General features: G+C 42.7%; 1 protein-coding gene across 11 annotated transcripts in view; it reads right to left on the bottom strand.

The window, feature by feature from the left end:
- Positions 1-18779, bottom strand: part of Zmynd11 (zinc finger MYND-type containing 11) — an 85824-nt gene extending 67045 nt beyond the window's left edge. For 4 of the 11 annotated variants that reach the window (XM_047520087.1, XM_047520092.1, XM_047520094.1 and 1 more), the window contains exon 1: positions 16686-16824. The gene's annotated coding sequence lies outside the window, so the exon portion shown is untranslated. Of the gene's footprint in view, positions 1-16685; positions 16825-17027; positions 17341-17425; positions 17665-18475 lie in introns of those variants that run through there. The other 7 variants (XM_047520095.1, XM_047520093.1, XM_047520097.1 and 4 more) reach the window with 5 other exon arrangements.
- Between the last annotated feature and the right edge of the window lie 349 nt (positions 18780-19128).

Below are 19128 nucleotides of genomic sequence, written 5' to 3'. Positions count from 1 at the left end.
AAATGTCACCACTGTTTGGAATAGAATAGGCAATGACCACCAAAATCACATATGTATTTACTCTGACCCAGCAATCTCACTGGTAAACATGTATACAAAGTTATTTTTTGCAGCACTATTTGTAAGAGTAAATAAGGGAGGAAATGGTTGAATATAGTATTGGACCTCCACACAGTGGAGCATGAATCAGCTATAAAAAACAAATGAAGGGTTCATGTCAACGTGCAACCAAAGAAAAAATAAAGTGGACTTCATGAAAATTAAAAGCTTTTTGTTCTTCAAAGGGCACCATTAAGAAAGTGAAAAGACAAACAGATAATAGTCAAAAATATTTGCAAATCACATATCTCAAAGAGGACTTCTATGTGGAATATACATTCTTACAACTCAACCCAATTAAAACAAAGTATTTGAATAGACTTTTTCCAAAAATGATACACTAATGGAGAATAAACAAAAAGATTCTCAACATCCTTAGTCAGTTGGGAAATAAAATTAAAACCATGAGATACCATTTGACAACCACTAGGATGACTGTTTAAAAAAAAAATAAAAAGACACTGACAAATATTGACAAAGACAGAAAGAAACTGTTATCATACATTGCTGATGGGACTGGAAAACACAACTGCTTTCTAAAACAGCTTGTGAATTCCTCAAGAAGAAAACATGGAGTTGCTATATGTCCAGAAACTCTACTCTTCTGCATATGCCCAGAACTAACACACCCCACAAAAATATGCACATACATACGTATTTGCAGCAGTGATATTCCTAGTGGCCAAAAAGTGGAAATAACCCAAATATTCATCAACTCATCAGTGGATAAACAAAATGTACACATCTACTGGAATATTACTCCCACAGGAAATACTGTTCAGTGACCAACAGAAATGAGTTCTCACTTGCTGCAATGTGGATGAGGCTTCCAACTGTATGCTAAGTCAGAGCAGACAGACACCAAAGGCGACATACTGTGTAATTCCAGAGTCAGGAGGGAGATTAGTGGCTGCCAAGGACTGGGACCAGAGGGAAACAAGAGGGGCTGCTACTGGGTCTGGGCTTTCTTGGGGGGGGAGGGAGACATTCTTGAATTTAGATAGCAGTAATGGTTACAACACCTTGCGAATATTCTAGAAACCACTGAATGGCACACATGTAAGTACCAGAGCCAATTTATATGTCACCTAGCTCAAGTGAGGTGTCAGCAAAGGGTTATTTGATAGCTCCTGTTAAAATCATCTACTTACAAAGTAGTTTAACGTGATTGCTGCTGATTTTTAAGCGTGTTTCCTCTTCCTGTCTGTGATGCTTTCTGCCACCCCCCATGGAGATACTATGTTTTCACTGTTGATATCACGATGACTAACTTTTAAAAATAACTGTAGTGAAAATTTTCAAACATACAAAAGTAGAATTATATGAATCTTCTGTGCTATAATCAAATTACCATTTTGTCATATATTTAAAATCTAATACTTTTTAAATTCCCAAGATCTAGGTATCAAATGTTCATAGTAATTTATCCTTAATAACAAAAAAGTAACAATGCACAACTGTAAATTATGAAATTCAGTTTATAAACAAATTTAACTCTTCCAAAACCCTCTCTGCTGCCATTGGAAACATGAAAGAAGTCAGAGCAGACCCATGGCTGGCTTTCAAGGCCTGCAAGGAGGCCTGTGCCCAGCTATATCATCAGGAGGGAGTTTGTATTTTCAAGCTGGCACCTCAAACAATTCTTTTCTGCTTTTATTAAATAACTATTCAGACTCATGATCTAGATGTTTACAAAACTCAGATCTAACAACTGGAAATTCTCTACTCCACATATATGTTATCTCTTATATGAATATAATGCACTGATCTACTTTCGAACTTTGGGTTTTCATATTATCTGAAGATTAGGAAAATAGTTGTTTTGCTTTGTTTTTACTCAATTAGTGGCTTTTAAGCTAAGGCATATGGTACATTGTGATTAGATATTTAAGTTAAAGCATGTTTATGCTAAGAAAGTATATTTATAGTAAGAAATTAATCAAATGAACAGAGGAAAAAAGATTTACCATTGATAACTTATTACATGACTCATGTAAATAAAGCACTAAAATACAGTAATTCCTGACATCCTAATTTAAAAGCATGAAGTCACAAAATAAACTTTACAAATAAGTGCTTTCTTTAAGCATTAAATACACATTTCTTAAAATAATGTGGCTGAGAATCTAACATCTGTTGGAAATGCCCATATCTGTTTAGCCATGGACAGTGGGCAGTAACCATAATTAATACCCCAGGGTCGCCACATGCAAGAGTTCAGCCTATCTGTCCTTACACAGGGCTGCCTCTCCACCCTGGAGTTTTTTGAGGTTGGATGATTCTTGGTTTGGGAGCTGTCCTGTACATAACAGGATGGGGAGCAGCATCCCTGACCTCTACCCAATAAAGTGTTTATGGTAACTTTGTAGAACATAACTGTGTGAATAATGAGAATTGTAATTATAATAAAATAACAATCTTACTTTTTAATGTATTAAATATTCATATTTATAGCATTATAAAATAAACATTCTGAAAATCATTCTAAAGAGGTAGATGAAGAAAATGGGAAGTTTTTGTGATACTTCCAGTGAGACATAAACAACTCTGGATAATTACCCATGTAGCAAAACAAGGATCAATGTGATCCTGTAATCTGCTCTTAACACTAGTTTCCAATGAGTTAGTTAAAATGACATAACCACTATCTTCTAGAAATTTAAAAATCTAAAAAATAGAATATAATTATTTTATTGAGATTTAATTGGCCATTCATCATGTAGCTACACTAGTCTATACTAAATTAACTGGAGTACTTCATTTCTCAAATTTTTACTCAATAAGAGTCTGTCATAACTTATACAGTACATAACAGTAAATCTGAAGTCTAAAGAAAATGTCAAGTAACAAACCCATACTTCCAAAATGGTGGAATATGCATTACTTGGCAAATGTACTAGCCCCGTGCTATATTCATTCAAAGGCAAAGAGACAACAGGAAGTCAATTTGTTCAGATGCAAATAGCTTATACTAATACATGCCTTGTTTGATAAATGTTCAAATGAATTTGAAAAGCAGAAAGATAACTCAAGTAACAGTTTAAACATTTATACACATTAATATTATACTACTACACACTTCCAAGTTATCGACCTGTATTCACCTCTTTTTTCAATACATTAACTTTTAAATTATCATTTTATTTATTTTATGAAATCAGAGAAGTTTGCAATTGAATTTTTTCATCATTTAGATTTGACACAATAATTACCATAACTTTTAAAACCAATTACTTACCACTCCACATAAAGATGAGACTATAACAAAGGACAAAAGTTTCATTTTATATGTAATGAAGAGTAACAAAAAGAGAATTCGGAAATTGCAGGACTATTTCTTGATCAAGCACAGCAGAAACATGCAGGGGTGAGCACCAGTGGCCCCAGGCCAGAGAAAGCAGGTCCAGAACCAAGGCACGTCAAGGCTGAAGCTCAACTTCTGGGTAGGTCTGGAGAGTGCATATTCTTATCCCAGTTTAGTTTTGGCATTTTTAAATTAATGTAGATATCAAATCTTTTGGGAAATATTCAAAATATTTTACCAAATAAGACATAAAATTTGAAATCTTTAAAATTACTGCGCACATTCTGACGTGCCAGCAACGGTGGACACAGGTAACAACAGACATGCCAATATATGCCAACAAATCTCACACTTTCTACTGCTAAATTGCCAAATACTGCTGCTATGCAATGAAATGCTCCTGCAGTACTCTGAGTTTTAATTTGCTGGAGATGTACTTCCTATAATCTTGAAAAGCAGTGTCAGACAGGACTAGTCTCATGTCACATCTCCAGTTGATTTGTAATGACTGCCCAGGGTGCTCTACAGAGAGGGTTCTGAGGGCCACGAGAGAACTTACAGGGGAGGAGAGAGAATCAGTCTCCAGGAAACCAGAATATGCAATTATTAATTATGGCTTATGAAGGTAAATTACTTTCTAAAACAATCCCATTTCATCCGCATTAAAAATGGCCAGTACACCCAAGGCATGGCTAATCTCAATAATTTGCCAGGATGGTGTTGGGCTAGCTCATATCCACAACATCTTTTGGCTAACTGGGGGTGAATTCTGGCAACAAGTTCCTTCACTCTGGACTTTACTTCTCAAACTCACTCCTTCACCATTTTTGAAGAAGGATGGCAAGGTGACTAATGAGAGCCCAGATCTACAAGGAGCAGGGCCCAAAGAGAAAGAGAAAGCAGAATAAAAATAATTCATCAGACTGCTGCAGGTTTTTCCTCTCACAATAGAATAATTGTCCAAGTGATCTAATGTTAAAGCCTAAGACTTGATAAAGTATAAAATTAGTTTTCATTTATACTAAGACACACCCAGTTTTTAATATACAAATATGAAACAGTGAGCTAACTGAATATGTGCACTTATGTTTTACTATGCTTCTTCCAAATGTAAACTCTATAAATACAAACATTTTATAAAAACAGTAACCTACTGAACTAATACATATGCTAGTTGAGCACATATAATACTTTCTTAATCATAATTAACTCGGTGAGGGCATTTTGGGTGCTCCATACCATCGGTTCTTTTAATTGTTCTATGATAGAATTCCCAGGCTACTTACTCAATTGGCCAACATTTATTTGTATTAAATACCAATTTTGGTTGTTTTCAGTAGATGCTATGGGAGCTAATGATGCTAGGAAAGAGCTCAGACTCTGTGACCTTACTTGGGGGATTAATACAGGCTTCACTAAAGAAGTGACAGTGAATCGGAGGCTTCTGAGACACAGCATAAGCCAGCAATAAAGACTGCAGCCCCAAGGTTGACAAGGTGCACAGGGGTCAGGTTACTGGAATTTCATAAGCCATTATAAAAGATTTGAGACTTTATGGACAACACAGAAGTCAGTGAAGAACCTTTTGGTAGAGGAAAGTGATCAGACTCCCAGGAGCTACTGGGCTCACAGGGTCAGTCTGTACCAATCCTGAGAATCCCATTTTCCCTTTTTCCTGATCCAGCAAATACCATGGAACTCAAGGAGGGAATAGGAGGGATACTTTTGGGATAGATTTCCAAGTTTCTAAAAATGGTCCTTCCCTCTGAATATCACTGGCTCTGTATGTGACACCCAAGACGAATGCAACTCTGAAGGGACCAGCCTCAGAGTACAGCTGATGCTGAAAGTGGCAGCGTGAACTCATGGTCTCCTGAGTTGTGACAGTATTACTTGGATTCCATCCTATCTCTGGACTTCCAGTAACATGAGATGCTAAGAGTGTGTCACGCTCGTTGCCCATCTGAGCGAAGGTTTTCTGTATGCTGCAGCTGGAAACATCTTAGCTGCTGTAATAATTACCATGTTGGTGGTAGCCGAACTCACAGCAGGATGAGATTCTGGAGGCAGACAGAGTAAAGAACCGAGTCCCAGGGCAGACCACTGAGGCCCTCCACATTTAATTCCAGGTGTAGACAAGGTTTCTTCTGTGCAAACACAGAAGCAGCCAAAAGGTTACAAAGCAAAGTGGAGAGGCACTAAGGGAATGACCTCAAAGGGAGTGTTTCAGGGAAGGAGGGGTCGACGAGAGGAGCCATGGGGCTGGAACTCGGATGGGGCTGGAGCTCCCAGCAAGAACCCAGGGCAGGTTCAATAGCCTCATGGTAGCAGACACTGAGAAATGAGGGAAGTACAGAAAAGAATCAGATATCATTCACTGGATGAGTGTTTATAGAGGAACGAGTATGAGGGGAGAAAAGAACCTGAGAAATGGGTACAGAAGAGGACAAGAGTCAAACAGGAGAGGGGCTGGGGGAATGCTCAGGAATACAGTGACAAGATGACAGGTGTAGGGGAGGAGTGTGGGGGTGCATGCTGCTCCCCAGCGGCAGCTGCTCACCTCCTGAAAAGGGCTGGAGATGGACCGAGGAATGAGGGACGGGAGAAAGGTGTGGAGAACACAAAGGAAGTTGAAGGAAGCCACTGTAGAAGTGGAAGAGGGATGGAACGAAGCGTTGGAAGAGGGACCGACGACAGGAGCCTGCCGTGGTACTGACTGGCTCTGTGGCTTTTTCTATCAAGCTGTGAGCAAGGAGACTACTGAGGTTACATTCACCCTGACTCGGGGTTTTGCTCCCACTGTTCAGGCACTGCCAAGACAAGGAGCTACTTCTTCTGGCTCACTCTGCATTCAATTCGACCCAACCACTTGACCTGTAGCACTTTTCTAGGTATTTTTGGTCAGTGCTCTCAGATCAAGGAAATGGAGAGATAATTACAAAGGTAAAGCTTAAATTATAATGGAGGCAATATGAAAGTAAGAACTAGTTGAGGCAAAATTTAAATGATGTGCAAGTTAAATTGAAAGATCAAATCTGTGGGATGATGGCAATAAAATGGAGAAGATGAACCGTGACAAGGACCTCAACTGCCAACAAACTCTAAATTGAATACTAAGTCAATTATTTAATATGGCAGTGCTAATTGTGCATTCAAAAAACAGTTGAAAGAACAAACAAGATGACTGGATGAAGTAAGTTAAACTCAGGGGTCAGTGGGAGGTAAACTAGAAAGGGAGACAAGAAGAGACTCTAAAATGTCCTGACAGGATTGTAATCCCTGAGGGAAGGAAACCCGGTGTGCAGTCTTCCATTTATCTCTGGCTACTGCCTGGCAGCACGTTCCAGGCCACAGGGCAGGACCCTGTGATCTCATTGAGCTGATGAGACAGAGATCAGAGATTGGAGGGGCCAGTTGTCAGTTCAGCCTTATTTTTTTTTTTTTAAGTAGAATTCCAATTTTTCCAAGTCAATTTCATTCTGTGACTCAGACTTCAGATCTTCTTCCCTTCTTGTTATTCATGACATGCAGGATCATTCTAGGAAATGGTGCCTCTGCTTAAGAACAAACACCAACTCCAACAGCATTACCCATCTAGAACTTTCCACTGTTCAAGTTTCAATTTTTAAAGAATATTCTCTTTAAAATGCAAGTCTAACAGCAACAATTAAGAATACAATTGTTGACTGTATCCAATAATTTGAAAATTGTGGATATTCAAGAAAATATGACTTAAACCCCCTATAAGGCCCCAGGGAAGCCTGCGTGCTCCCCTGCAAGGTGTAGCCCACGCAGCAGGAACACTAGGCCAGCGGGGACCCAGCCACGCATTGGCAGGGCCGGCCACTCCCACAAACTCCGCTGCCCTCTTCCTTTAAAAGTCACTGCCATGCACCCCAGCTTGTGTAGAACTGTTGGAATATTATGAATCAGGAAAATCTGTGGAAATCATCAGGCACTGCCTGGGTCCTGGGAGCCCAATGCCTGTGTGAGAAATGCGGTCCCTGGGGAGGGAAGGCAGCCCCGCTAGCTCGGGGCTCCGGGCTCGTGGACGACCTCTTCCATGTTACCGTGGCACTGGCTCGGAGCCTTCGGGTCCTCCTGTGGCCCTTCAGAAGCGGAAATGGCACTGAATCACCTGAAGCCCACACAAAGGCCAGAGGTGGAGAGGGCGCCGAAGAGGGGGCCCGGGAGCGGCCTATGGAGGGCAGACGTGACCCCGAGAGGGCTTGGCGCTGCCTAGGGACATCGTGCTTGTCTGCTCCCTCTCAGGGACACTAATGCTGCTCTCTTTCGGTCAAATCACTGGAACACTCCAACTGGATGGCAGCCGCCCTGCCCCCTTCGACCGCACTGAGCGCAGACACCTGCGACTCCGGCTGTTTCCGAGACCCTCGGAACATAGAATGACGACATCTTCCCAGATCCAGTGCCGCGGCGCGCAACTGCATGTAGCAGAAACCTGAAACGCCTTTAGGCCTTTTTAGGTCATTCTGATTATTCTCTTCCTTCAGGAAACATCACGATCCGACCACCGCCTCCACTGGGGACTGCTCCCAGGGCCTCCTGCCTGCGAAACACTCTCTCCACCACTAGCAGGTCAGGCTCTTCAGGACAAACGTCCGAGACTTAAAACTAAAGGTCCCATGATAGGCCATTTTCTGTAAGTTCTTCCAAAAGAAATATTTTTTAAAGGTACATATACTACTGTCTACTTAATAAAAACTTGTGACTTGAAAGTTTTTTTTTTTAATACAGAACTTTAAATACTAGAACCTAGACTCACCTCCAGAGATTCTGATTTAATGTTTTTGTACGTGTATGTATGTATAAAAATATACAAATAAACAGATAGATTTCAGATGTTCAGCCATGACAGAGAACCAGTGTGCTAAATCATTCTTGATTCCTAATATGAACTTTATAGCACTGTCATCTAAAATCTCAAAGAGCTTATTAAAAGAACAACTACTAGTATAATACATAGTAGTACAGCTCTAATATTACCATAAGCAAGGCATATATTGGTCCGTTTTCCATCAACAAATGAGCCAAGAGAAAGTCTACACTGAACTGCTGATTAACTTTCAGTTTACCTGTTGCATTGAACCAGTTGCATTGAACAATATTAAGAAAATGAAATTTAACTTTCAAATGATTTACATGACAGTTTCTCACCTAATATTGATTAGAAGCAAGAGACTTTTTTTTGGTGGGTGTTGGGAATATCAAGGATTGAACTCTGGGGCACTTGACCACTGAGCCACATCTCCAGTCCTATTTTGTATTTCATTTAGAGACAGGGTCTCACAGAGTTGCTTAGCACCTTGCTTTTGCTGAGGCTGGCTTTGAACTTGATGTCCTCCTGCCTCATCCTCCTGAGCTGCTGGGATTACAGGCGTGTGCCACCATGCCCAGCTAGAAGTGAGAGATTTTTCAATATGTTCTAACATATGTGTAGACTGGTAAAATATATGGGAGTTTCAAAATAAAACACTCCTGATATTTTTATAGTAAATGATATTGAATTTTATTTATTTATTTTGGTACCAAGGATTGAACCAGGGGCATAGAACCACTGAGCTAAAGCCCCAGCCTATTTATTCATTCATTCGTTCACTCATTTATTTATTTAAAGATAGGATCTCCCTAAATTGCTTAGCACCTCACTAAAATGCTGAGGCTGGCTTTGAATTTGTAATCCTCCTGCTTCAGCCTCCTGAGTCATTGGGCTTATAGGCATGCACCACCATACCTAGCTAAATTTGATGTTTTTAAATACATAAGAAAAGTGCTAAATTTTTAAATTAGTTTAAAACTAATTAATTTAAAGTGCAATTAAAAATTACCTCAGACTTTCTATTTCTATAAATTAAAAAGATATCTTTAATGGTTATTACTGTCCCCCTAAAAAATTATTCTCATTTTTTTCTGCTGTAAAAACTGGGCAGTTAAAATAGGTATATTTTATATTAATTGGGAAGGACTCCATGTCAAAATTCAATAGAAAATTAAGGACTTGCCCTCCAAAATAGCTCTTTTCAGATGCTGTTTTGAGATAGAAAAACAATCAATAAGTAGATAATCAAAGATTATTATTATTACAAAAGGAGAAAAGTAAACAATTCATAATAATTTTCAAGTTTAGAAAGCTTCCCCATGATTAGTCTTCACTGAGAGCTTCTTCTTTGAAAAGCCCTTGCCATAGCTGTGAAATGAGAAAACCAGGTTTAATACCCCATTGCAACATCACCACCCATTACCACTATGAAGACCTGCATTTGTGGAAACTATAGCTCAGCTGAGCCCCTCCTCTCTGTAGACACGTCTCATGAAACTGTACCATTCTATTTGGATAACAGTGCATACCCTGCAGAAATCTGAAGCCTTAGCACTCAGTCCAGCTTTCCAGAAACTAGCTATTTCAATCCTAATTGAACTCATCCAGCAGAGGGACTGTTAATAGATTCCCCCAGACAATGACTTTGCCTTTCCAAGACAGCAAGAATACTGCAGTGGTGGAGTTAATTCTAAACATTTTCTAACATTCTCCTATACGTTCACATTGAAATGGAGATTATAAGTACCCCCCACCTGCTGCCCCTGAGCCTGAGCCAAGTCATCTCCATAATGTGAACTGCCATAGCAACAGAAAGAAAATGAGTCAATTAACTATGCTTGTCCTGAGATTAAGAGCTGTCTTTAACAGTGAAACTGGAATTAACCAGAAGTTTATGAAATGATCTACCAATTTTCTAATACTCCTTTCCACCTCCTGCTTTTGCAAGTAAAGTGATCATAGTTTTACATTTTGTTAATGTTATATACTTTTGTAGATGTATAAAGGTACATTGGGAAGATGAAGGTTTATTAATACAAAGATCCAAGAAGTTTATGGTTTATGGACAGTGGGATAACTTGACTATAGGTTTGGTACTCATACACTTGAATTTAAGCCAATTTGATTATGTCACATGACTCGACAGCAGTAACTTAACTCTTTGGAGTCTATTCTTTATTATGAAGTTGTTGTAACGACGCTTCTGTCCTGATGCTTATTGTGGAGACTGAATGGAATATGCGAACTGCCTAGCATGAAAAGTGTTGGGCCAGGGCAACCCTGTCTCCCCACGCTGCTCACAGAGCAGAACTGCAGAGCACCTAGAACACACAGCACACTGAAATGCAAGTCCAGTTCTCCTGCAATAGATCACAGTATCTTCCTGGTTTTTTAAATAGATTTTTAATCCCAGATATGAGAGTTAATACTATGTGACAAGCTCTCAACAGAAATCCATTAAACATATCTGCATAGGGGCAGAGGACACAGCTCAGTGATACAGTGTTTGCCTAACATGTACAAGGTGCTGGTTTCCACCCCAGCACCTAATAATAACAATATATTTAACACACATTCATATAAATACTTACAAAATATTTATATTTGTATAAATCTGTTCGCATGATAAATGCTTAAGTTAGGAAAGAAGATCCTTCATTCTTTAAATTATACTTTAATTTTACTTAATATACAAGCAGACCACAGTAAAAACAATATACACTAAAACTTTTAAATGAGTCTACCTTTCACTTATCTGGAGAACATAACAGGCTTGATATGTACTAGAGCTACACTTTTCACAGAGTAAAGTAAAAAAGTACTCATCATACAAAGTTGCTTTTAAAAACTATAGAGGGTTAATATAGTAAATTGCAAAGCTACAATTTGACATCTTCAGTGTTAAGACTTCACAAGTAATCTTAAATACAGTGTATATTAAGTCACACAGAGTTCCACAGCACTGATTGACTACACTTTCCTGCACTGGCTTCAGTAACTGTGTCACTCAAAACTAAACTCTCTACAAAGACAGGAACCCTCTTCTCTTTTTCTCCTCAGCACCTAGCAAGTGTTTGACAAAATTTCAATAAATAGCAATGTTTTAATAAATGAAGTAAAGATACTAAAATTGCACATATTTTACTTATAAGAAAATACAAAATGTTAACATGATCTTATGAAATAGATTAACAAAATGGAGTAATTTGAACTGCAAAAGTATTTATTTAAAACAAAACTGATTTACCTACTAAAATATTATCCAGTTAACCAAAAAAAATTTTAAATACTTAATGTATAAGTCTCTAGCAACTCACATTTCCAACTCACATGCAAGATAATCTGATCTGTCTATTCATCCTTCTCATCTCTGAAGAACAAATAAATAAAGAGTCTATATGGGCCCTTAACAATTCTGATAAATACTTCATTACCTTTTGCATTTCCAATTTTCAATGGTTTATGTAAAGTCAAACTTTTAGACATTCAGAAAGCAAACACTGTGACACTTATGAGCTCCACACACCCAAAGCAACTACAACTTTACAATGACTTGATAGTGTCACTTCATAAATCACTTAATCATATTCAATATTTCTACTACTATTGTACTGAACACATGTTAAAAGATCTTACCCTGCATTTTATTGTGAAAATGTTTTCCAATATTCTAAATTTCCTTTAAAGAAACCTAAGCTAGAAACAACCTGTAATCCCAACTAGGGAGGCTGGGGATCACAAGTTCAATGCCAGTCTCAGCAACTTCATGAGACCCTCAGCAACTTAGCAAGACCTTATCTCAAATAAAAAGCAAAGGAGGCTGGCGATATAAAGTGTTCCTGGGTTCAATGCCAGTATCAAAAAAATAAAATAAAAATACAATGAAAGATTAAATGTCTAACTAAATTATTTGTTGAATTAACTTATCTAATAATTTGTAAAATATCCTTACTCAAATAAATATTGTATATTACAGACTTTTTTTTTTTTGCATTTTTGTGTACTTTTGGTATTAAATCTTATACAGCATTTCAGAAGAAAAACTTTTAAAGAATTGTCTAAGTACAAAACCAGTAACAGCAGGCATGCACACACACTCTCTCCCCTTAAAGCAGTAACTTCTACACAAGTTTTGAAACAATGGCTGAGCTCTGATTATTCAAAAACACTGTTCTGGGCATTTAGATTTAGATTCTTATCTCCCTCCCCATTATCTTCATTCCTATCACTTGCCACTTATCAAATCTTTCTTATATAGATCACATTCTCTCTCAAAACGCCTAATTTGTCCACTTTTCCTTGGTGTGCACATGCAGGTGCAGGTGAGTAACTGCACAGTGGCTGAAACACGGCAGGTATGCGACACGTACTCTGTCATTGTGGTTCTCATTTACGCTGCAAAATGGTGGATACCAAAAGATCTCAAAAGTCAAGACCAAGGGAGGACAGAACGCTCACATGTTGAGGAACCCTCCAGGACCTCATATCCACACAGAATCACTGCACCGAAGCAGAGCTACACCTGTTTTGAAATTTGACAGCTGGCACTGTGAGAAGCAACAGAAAGTTACTATGTGAAAGATACTGACAGAAATGAACTTCAGAATTCCTAGGAAAAATATTGGAAAGAAATTAGTTCCCAAAATGATCAAATGAAGAGATGACAAGTACATTTTTCTCTTCAGACTGTCTACTTCAAGCAAATATAAAAGATACAACCTGAAGCAATTTTGGATAGAGTGGTAGACATGGAAAATATAAAAATACTAATTTTAAAACCAGTGGTTAAAATAAGAACTCCCACTCTGTGTATTTGTTATTTGTGTTATTCAAGAAAGAGTAAGAAGTAAATGATAAAAGAAAAATTGTTAAAATTGCTTCAGATAAACAAGTTCTGATGAGTACAACAAACATTTATTCTCCAATTTTCTACCTAATGGGGAAAAAAGCAGAGCTCCAGAGGCAGGCTACGAGGGTTAAACACACACGAGTAAGAGAAGACAGAGGTGCAGGGATGCGCCAGGAATCCCTTCCACACCAGCTGAACCTCTTACTACTGTCCTGAATGGAATCTGACTCAAGTCACTGTGAGCACCTCCTATGTATATGACAGACTGTTTTATCCTTCCTCTGATCTTTATATGACTTGAATGAAAAGAGACAGAGAACCACACACTAAGAGAAGCAGAGCAGCAGCAAGATAAAAATTAAAAAATAGAAAACTCTGCAAAGAACTTCTATCATGGAAACAAAAATTCAAATCAATGATAAATGAGGTTTTAGCATATCTGTGAATTTCATTGAAACCAGTAATGTGGACACATGAGTTCTAAAATGCAAAAGTATATGGTACTTGATCTGAATGCCAAAACTACCATTTCCAGGGGATAACTTTCACACTGACAGCTTTTTAAAAGTACTCATGGGGTATGCAATCTGCATAGTCTTACTTGTACCAGAATATAGAAAACGGAGCAGGGCTGAGATTGCGGCTCAGTGGTAGAAAGTTTGCCTAGTCCTCAGCACTGCCAAAAAATATAAGTAAGTAAAATAAGGGTATTGTGTCCACTTAGAACTAAAAAAGAAAACAGTAAATAATTTTTTAGAGCTCAAGAAGACACAGAATACCAACTTTTGTCCAACCTACATCATTCAAGCTTAGAATTTCACTGGGAGCACAAAACAGCCTAGCTCAGAAGTTGAAAACTATTGGCTAAGGATCTGTACTTCTTAAATCAACAAGAAAATAATGCATGATAGTAAGGGACTCAATCAGTGCTGACCCTCCTTGTCATTCTTATTAAGAGTCAGTCATTGTTTCAAGTGTTGCAGGAACTCACTGACCCTCTCCACAACCCTGTGAGATCAGTGCAATTTCTGTCAACCCTGTTCTTCCTACAGGTGAGTCTGGCAAGTTATAATTTGCCTAAGGCCACTTTCCTAGTGAATGACAGGTGAGATTCAAACACAAGCCACTGGGCCTCACAGTCTGTGCTCTCAAACATTTCGCCATGCTACCTCTCTACCAAACCAAAGTCCCAAAACTAATCACCCTGGAAAAAAATTCAACATTAAATCCAAGTGAAGGTTTTTAAACAGTGGAAATTACTTAACCATTGTAAGAGTAAGTCTCACTGTCCATTTTCTCCTCAAGTTTTTTTCAAGATACATCCTCTTTGCTTAAATGTAATTATGTTCTCCATGTAGAATTCAACTGAGGGACAACTGGAGTAATGAAAATTTAAGGCCAGAGGGTTGGGGCTTTAAGTAAGTACTGCAAGAGAAGCATATGATACTTCTGTTACAAATGTTAAATTCTTAGCTCCAATAATTTCTCCATTAAAGTAAGCCTGGAGAATATAAATGCCTCTATTATGCACTATCTGAACCACCCTAAAAAGAAAAGAAGGAAGGGTTACAAAAGGGTAAGAGTTCAAATAAACATATATCATTCACTGAAACATGCAAAATGACATCCACTCACAGGACCAATGTAATGATAGTCTAGGAAGATCTGGTATGAACTAAAGAGCTCCATTTTTACAACTTAATTGATTTTTCTCTGTAAAGCTGGAAGCGCATACATGTATGTTTGTTTAAACACCTTGCAAATACTAAAGGCAAAAATAAACTGTTCAACTTAGAAAATGTAAAAAGGAGGCTCAGATTTCACAGGAACAATATAGAAAAAGGTACCATTTAAAATATAGAAACCCTTCTAATCACAGTTAAGTAAGAAAAATATTTGCATTCTATGATAATTACATCCCATGATCTTTGATTCTCTAGCCTGAAGATCTTAGAAGAGTCAAAGAAAGTACTGACTACAATGTAACCAACATCGTTTAGTCAGACAAGGAGAGTAACAAGCCTGTGCAGAAATCCTTGTTTTATCTTCTACTTGTAGAAGTCCAGAGACATCCTGCCTACCAGAAAACAAACTTTTACAATCAAGTACAACCAAATACTATCTTTCTGATAATTTCCCACCATCAATTAGAATCGATAACCCCCAAATCTAAAACGGGCATGCATCCCATAATTACTAAGCCATTTCTCTATCTCCTCTTAAATATTTACTTTCTGACTTTCAACCAATTAAATTATTTTTACTACTGCTGCCTCCGTGCAACACAGCTTGCCGTGGGAAGTAGAACTCCCAGAGGAGTAGAGAGGGCCTGACACCTAAACCTTTGGGAGTGAAGTGGTCCCTAAACACACAAACTAGGGTACTACTCCCTACTGCCTGGGGGTTCCTCTCCCCGAACGGGACACCTGGGTACCCCCGCAGCACACACTGTGTCTATGTGCACAAGCATGGTACCAGGTACTTCGTACACACGGTACACAGTACTGTAGTGCACAGTATTATTACAAGGATACTGTGTAAGCATGGAACTACCTGCACGCTGCATACGACACGGGATACTCTGTGCACCCGCCACAGGAAACCAGGTAGTGTGCACACGCTGCGGAACACACCGGATACTATGCACTCTGTTTATGACACCGGACGCTGCGTGCAAACATACTGTGTACACACTGTGTATGACACCAGGCACTACGGCACACATCTCACACGACACCGGAGAGTGTGCCCCCCACACAGGGCACTGCACAGGGCGATGAGTACTGCGAGCACACAGGGAAGACACCCGGTACCGCGGGCACACCTGGAACCACACCGGGTCCCGCAGACACATCGCCAACGACGCTGGGTACCGCGGGGTCACAGCCACCGACCCCGAGTGCCGCGGCTCGGGCCCGGGAAAGAGCGTGAGGGAGCCCCTGCAAGTGAAAGTTCGGGTCCCGGCGCCCCCAGGGAGCCTTCCCATCCCGGCCGCGACCACCGCAGCTTCTCTCCGGGGCTCTGGGCGCGAGGAGGGCGGCGGACCCCGCAGCAGAGTCCCTGAGGCCCGGGAGGACCTGTTGAGGCGCCTGCGGCCTCCCTACCGGGTCGCCGCAGCCGCGGAGGACCGGCGGAGCCTGCGCCGGCCTCGGGCACGGCACTGCCACGCTGCCGCCCGGCTCGCACACGACGCGACGCGCCGACCTCCGCGTCCCTCCCGCCCCGCTCGCGCCCGGGCCGCGTTCCCCGCCGCCGGCCGCCGCGCAGGGCCCGGGAGGACTGGCCGGGCGGGCGGCGCGGGGCCCGGGGGCGGCGCTCACGCGACACCGCGGCTTCCCGGCCCGCACAGGCCCCGCGCGCTCCTCCCAGGCCTCCGCCGACGCCTCGGCCAGGAAGCCTCGGGCGGGCGGGACGCGCCGGCCCCGCAGGCCCCGCCGCCGCAGAGCCCCCGGGCGGGCGGGCCCAGCCCCGAGGCCAGCGGCCGCCCGCGCCCAGAGGCCGCGGCGCGGCAGGCTCTCCACGCCGGCCGCGCGCGCCACGGCCGCCTCCGCCCGCCCGCCGCCCGCCGCCCAGACGCCGCCGAGCTTCCCCACCATTATGCTCCGGCTCCGCCGCCGCCGCCGCCGCGCCCGGCCCTCCTCGCGGTGCCGCCTTCTTCCCGCCGCCCGGCGCCTCTCGGGCCTGAGCCGGCGACGGGCGCGGGGGGCGGGGGGGACGCGCAGGCCGCCGCCTCCTCCTCCCCGCCGGCCTCCTCCCTCCTCCCGGCTCCCCCCGCCCGGCCCCGCCGCCGGGTCGGCGCGGAGGGCTCGGGGCTCGAGGGGCGCCATGTTGACAGCCCTCGCCCAGCCGGCGCCGGGGCGCGCGGGCCGGGAAGGCGCCGCGGCCGGCGCGAGAGCGCGGGGAGCGCCGAGGGCGAGGCCCGCGCGCGCACTTACTGCGTCTCCTCGCCGAGCGGCGGGCCTGCGGGGCCCGAGGGGCCGCGGCGGGGCCGGGCCGGGGCGGCGCGGGGCCTGCGGGCGGCGCGGGGCCGGGCGGGCGCCCGGGAAAGTTGGCGTCCCTGCGCGGCCGCCGCTCACATGGCGCTGCGGAGCGGGCGGCCGCTCGTCGCTGCCGGCCCCGGGCCCGCCCGCCCGCGGCCCCGCTCCCGCTCCGGCTCCCGCTCCGAGTTTATTGTGTCTGGCGGAGTCTCCGCGGCCGGGCCGGGCGAGAGGGCCGAGGCTGGGCCGGGCCGCGCGCGGGGGGCTCTAGTGGCGGGCGCTGGACTTGCGCGCGGCCGGCCCGGCTCGCGTCCGCCTCCCGCCCAAGGCCGGAGCCGGTGCACGCCCGCTCCTACCTTCCCTCGTCCTCTCTTCGGCGCCTCTATCCAAAATTTGTTTCAGCATATTCTCATGTATCCACACACGAACTCCATATCAATACACACGTGAAAGCTACGTACGTGCAGGCGCGCTCGAGCCCCGAGCGGTGCACACCGAGCGCTGAGACACGAGGGCAGCATTGTTAGCCCGGACCGCTCCCGGCCAGCGCCGCGTGCGGGGCACCGACCTGCTCCCAGGCGCGGGGGCCGGGATCGCCGAGTGCTGGGACGCACCCGCTCCCGCGTGGGCAGAATTGGGAGGCAGTTCTAACGTGGATCGCAAGGATAGCCAAGTTCCTCTTTCCATACACACACAAATGGGACTTCAGAAAGATCAGGACCACCCATTATCGATTTGGCAAGAGCACTACAATTTGTGTGCGAAGTAGGTTCTCTTATGGTGAGTAATTCTAGATCCGACCAGAGAAGAGACCTTAAGTTGTGTGGCTTACTGGAAAACAGTCTCAGATAAGTACACATACAGATGTCATGTATGTCCCTAATGACCTTTCTCCGCTAGGAGTTGGGAGGGAAAATTTGTTCTCATTCTCTCTGGACCGATGTACCTGAAATCACTGGAGAGAGACTATCCTAGAAATTGGGGTTTCCTACTCAATTGATCAATATGCTTTCATAGCTGGTCTTTAAGAACTTAGAAATGGGTGTGTTGAATAGGTCTCTGATGTACACCTGTCAAACAGACGGTCTTTCAAACTGGAAGCCTTGGTTCTGATATATACATCTCACGCAGTTTTGCTATTTCAAAGAACATCGCAAAATCATTTTAATTCATTGGAAGAATATATGTATGTCATTAAATTTACAACCGAGGGGTTGACTGTCAGAAGAAAATCTAGTCAGACCCCTTTCGAAACCTAGACAAGGAATTCTAACCACCACCTTTTTAAAGTGAATCACCATTTAAAAATAAAAGGCTGTTACTTCATCTATAAAATAAAGTTCTCCTGCTTCTCAATTTCTCAGAGACCACACAGATATGGCATTTATGTATAAAAGGAAGCTTACCTTTTAGGAAAGAGATGACTCTGTAATTCCACATTTTTCTCTCCAGTTATATTTCCTAGGAATCAAATTTTTATATGCAGATACCATCTCATTTTACCTAAGGTAAGTTAGATAACTTGTCCCTGAATTTTCTATCCGTTTTGTGTAGAATTTAACCCTGGACTCTATCACCCATTTCCCAACAGTTATATTTACTTGTGTTATCCCTCAGCTGAGTAAATACATGTGTGTGGGTCTGGGGACCAATGGCTGGAGGTTTAGAGGAGGCCTGGAGACTAAAGTAGTTTTTCCCTACAACCTAAGGTAGACCATGAACTTATCCACCAGATTGTGAAGAGAAGGCAAAAGGGTAAGGAGAGGAGGAGAAAGGAAGAAGGTACACCAGGAAGGAGAAATGCCTTGCGTCAATCCCAGCGGGTTTCAGAGGGAGCACCCCAGAGGAAGGGCATCCCAGAGTCTTCCTAGCCCCTGCCAGGCTCTGTGCTTAATACCTGAGTGGCAGATCACTCCCTCCGCATTGGACTTTGAGAAATGTTATGTAACTAGAGAAGGCGTGTACTACTGTTCTACAAATTGGGGTGGAGGATTTTTCTCTTTAAAAAACAAATGTATCCTTATCCACAATGCACTTTTTTTTTAACCAAGTCCAAATG

The sequence above is a fragment of the Sciurus carolinensis genome, chromosome 12 (assembly GCF_902686445.1).
Source record: "Sciurus carolinensis chromosome 12, mSciCar1.2, whole genome shotgun sequence".
Lineage (NCBI taxonomy): Eukaryota > Metazoa > Chordata > Mammalia > Rodentia > Sciuridae > Sciurus > Sciurus carolinensis.
This window is presented reverse-complemented; position numbering and strand designations above follow the sequence as displayed.